At 35.9% G+C, this 3,902-nt stretch overlaps 1 non-coding gene across 1 annotated transcript; it reads left to right on the top strand.

The window, feature by feature from the left end:
• Positions 1-337: 337 nt before the first annotated feature.
• On the top strand, positions 338-444 carry LOC112724282 (small nucleolar RNA R71). The gene has a single exon (XR_003163453.1). It is a non-coding gene; the product is annotated as a small nucleolar RNA R71 (small nucleolar RNA).
• Positions 445-3,902: the final 3,458 nt, after the last annotated feature.

Genomic DNA, 3,902 nt, shown 5'->3' with positions numbered 1-3,902 from the left:
CCCCTTGAGGTGTATTCTGGGTGTTGACAGCTAAAACTTGCATTCTTCTCAACTGTTGAATAATTAGACTTATTTGCTGAGACAAAAATTTGTTCTGAGCAAGAAGAGCATCAACAGCTTCCACTTCTAAAACACCTTTCTTCTGAGGGGTTAGAGAGGCCACAGGGTTCCTGTTAGAGGAATATAAGTATTGGTTGTTAGCAACCAACTCAATAAGTTCAGTGGTCTCCTCTGGTGTCTTCTTCATGTGAAAAGAACCACTGCAGAATTATCTAAGTGCATCTTGGGCATTTCACATAAGTCCTCATAAAAGATATCCAGCTGAGTCCATCTAGAGAACATGTCCGGAGGGCATTGCCTAGTCAGTAGCTTGAATCTCTCCCAAGCTTCATAAAAAGTCTCAACATCTTTCTGTCTGAAAGTATGAACCTCCACCCTTAGCTTAGTCAGCTTTTGAGGTGGAAAAAGTTTAGTCAGAAATCCAGTGACAACCTTTTTCCAAGTATCCAGACTCTCCTTGGATTGAGAATCTAACCACAACTTTTCTCTATCCCTCATTAAATGGGAAGAGCATGAGTTTGTATACCTCAGGATTCACTCCATTGGTCTTCACAGCATCACAAATCTGCAGGAAATCAGAAATAAATTGATTCGGGTCTTCCTGAGGAAGTCCATGATACTGACAATTTTGTTGCACAAGAGTAACTAGCTGTGGCTTCAGTTCAAAGTTGTTTGTAGCTATAGGGGACACCACAATGCTTTTTCCATAAAGATCTGCATTGGGAACAGTGTATGAGCCAAGCACTCTTCTAGGTTGCTCATTCTCAATTGGATTTGCCACATTGGCATTAGCAGCATGATTATGATCTATGGTGGACTCTGCAGCCTTGTAAAGTCTTGCGTGTTGCAAACGCCGCCTCAAAGTCCTTTCAGGTTCAGGATCAAAGTCTAAAAGAGGTTCCTTGTCTCTGTTCCTGCTCATAAACAGACAGAAGACAAGAAAAGATGGGATTCTCTACGTCAGAGTGTAGAGAATTCCCAGTGAGGTAACCTGTGTAAAGAAATCAAATAAAATACTTACTACTTAATGCAAGAAAAATTCGAAAATAATGATCAAAAGAAAGCTAGAAAAATTCTAAATTTTCAGGGAAATTAAATAGAAAAATTAAAATAAAATTAACTAGGTAACACCAAACTTAATTTCAGAAATAAAGGAAAAATAAAGCTAGAGGAATTTGAAAATTAAGATACAAAAATTAAATAAATTTAAAGCTAAAACGTCTAATCTAAGCAATCAAACAACTAATAGTTGTCAATTATAGTCAATCCCCGGCAACGGCGCTAAAAACTTAGTACGGAATTTATAACCCACAAACTATTCGGCAAGTGCACCGGGTAGTACCAATTAGTACCTCAAGTGAATGAGGGTCGATCCTACGAGGATTGATGAATCAATCAACAATGATTGAGTGATTGGCTTAGTCAGACAAACAGAAAATAGTGATTGGGTCTCAATTGTATCAAACAGTAATTCAGAGAATCAGAAAAACAGGCAGTAAATAAGTTGTGAATAATATATGGAGAAACAGTTAAGGCTTCAGAGATATCTATCTTTCGGATTGACTTTTCTTATTAACTATTTTAATCATTCAAGATTCTATTCATGGCAAACTATATGTGACTAAACCCTAATTCTTTAGACCTTTTTAGTCTCTTCTAACCTTTATCAACCGCCAATTCCTTGGTCACTTAATTCATATTAGAGGGTGAAGTTCAATTCTAGTTTATATGCCACAGAAACCCTAATTACCCAAATATAAGAGGATTATATGTCACGTATCCCGTTAAGTCCAGATAATTAGAAGTTTAGGAGAAATTATTTTCAAGCTATTGTTCAGGTAAAGAGCTTTTCCATGTTATACAAGAACTCAATTAGAACAAGGGTCATACTTCCATTCCACCCAAATTTATAAGATAAAGAACGAAAATAATTCTTGAAATAGAAATCAGTACATGAATTAAAATAGAAAAATAATAATATCAATCCATATAATAGACAGAGCTCCTAACCTTAACAGTGGATGTTTAGTTGCTCATGGTTCAGAGAGAAAACTAGGATTTAGAAAAACTGTAAATTGCAGAATAAGGTAGGAGAGAAGAGAAGAGCCTGAAAGGCTTATTCTTTTCCCTTTTATATCTAATCCTAATTAATGTAAAATAAATTTCCTAAAACTAAATAATATCTTTTCCTAATTATAAATAAAATAAAGTTTTAAATCAAAAGTTAAATAAACAATTTGTATGAGCCTATGGACGAATGAGGACCACTTGCGTTCTTAAGGTGTGGCACCAAACTTGGAAGGATCCAAGTTTGGCATGAAGTAGACAGAGTTGCTTCCATTAGAGATTCTTCATTGGCACCGAACTTGAGGTGCTGCAAGTTTGGCGTGGAGGTCACGCATTGCCTTTCTTGGAGTTCCTTAATGGCGCCAAACTTGGAAGGATCCAAGTTTGGCGTGGAGGTTGTACGCACATCCTTTCCTTGAAGGCTTTTGAGTTGGCGCCAAACTTGAGCTTTCTCAAGTTTGGCGTGAAGTGGTCTATATGAAATGGAAGAAAAGGGTATACTATTATATATTGGAAAGCTCTGGAAGTTATCTTTCTAATGCCACTAGAATCACGTCAATTGGACCTCTGTAGCTCAAGTTATTCCTGTTTGAGTGCAAGGAGGTCGGGGTTGACAGCATCATTTGCTTTCTTTCTTTTCTGCTACAAAACTCCGTCAAATCCATCCGAATGCTACTTGAAATAAACAAAAATTGCAAACAACTCAAAGTATCATTCATAGTGGCTAAAGGTAATTAAATCTTGATTAAACTCAATAATTTGAATGCAAATTCACTAGGGAAAGATAGAGAAGATGCTCACGCATCACAACACCAAACTTGAATTATTGCTTGTCCTCAAGCAACTAAAACTAATACATGATTAAGATGTGAATTTTCGGAGAAATGAGAGTTCAATTAGACTCATGTCTCTTCTTGAAGTGGGGTTTATCTATTACAATACTGAATAGTTTTGGCATCTCACTCTCCTTTGAATCAGAGGAATGTCACTGTCATTCGGAATTAGAATCCGGATAATATTATGAATTCTCTAATCTTTTATACTTCAGTTTAATCCTTGAACACAGCAAATATCCTTTAATTCTCTTCTCTCTGGTGCTTTGCACCTTGACCCTAGCCGTGACTTTAAATGTTTTGTCTCAAGCTTCACTTGACACAAAAACACCACAAGCACTTAACTGGGGAACTCTCTTGAAGTTATGATTTTTCTTTCAGTTACTCCCAAACAGTGGTGCCCAAAGCCTTTGGCATACACTGTTAACTGCATTTAATTTTGACTCTTAGTGTTCTGTCTCAAGGGTTAGTCGACACATCTACACCACAAGCATATGACTAGGGAAACAACTCTTTGAGATTTTAATCATGTCTGACCTCCCTAGTCATTGATGCTCAGAGCTTTGGACCTTGCCTTTATATATATATATATATATATATATATATATATATATATTCTTTTCTTTTGCTGTTTCTTTTGCTTCAAGTATTAAGCTCTCACTAACTTTAGAGAATTCATAATAGTTCTCTAAATTCCTATTCCTTATACATCAACATCCCTTGATTCAAATTCAAATATGCACGGTTCATGTCATGCATTCAGAATCACAAAAAATACCACCACATTTAAGTAATTAAGACTATTCTTTGTTATAAACCCTTTTTCTCATGCAATACATCTTTTTCTTCTTCCTTTTCTTTTGAATTCAAGCTCAGTGAGCAATACATGAGACATCTTTCAGAATTAAAAGGGTATACTATTATATATCGTTGGAAAGCTCT

This window comes from Arachis hypogaea, chromosome 11 (assembly GCF_003086295.3).
Source record: "Arachis hypogaea cultivar Tifrunner chromosome 11, arahy.Tifrunner.gnm2.J5K5, whole genome shotgun sequence".
NCBI classification, from domain to species: Eukaryota; Viridiplantae; Streptophyta; class Magnoliopsida; order Fabales; family Fabaceae; genus Arachis; species Arachis hypogaea.
This window is presented reverse-complemented; position numbering and strand designations above follow the sequence as displayed.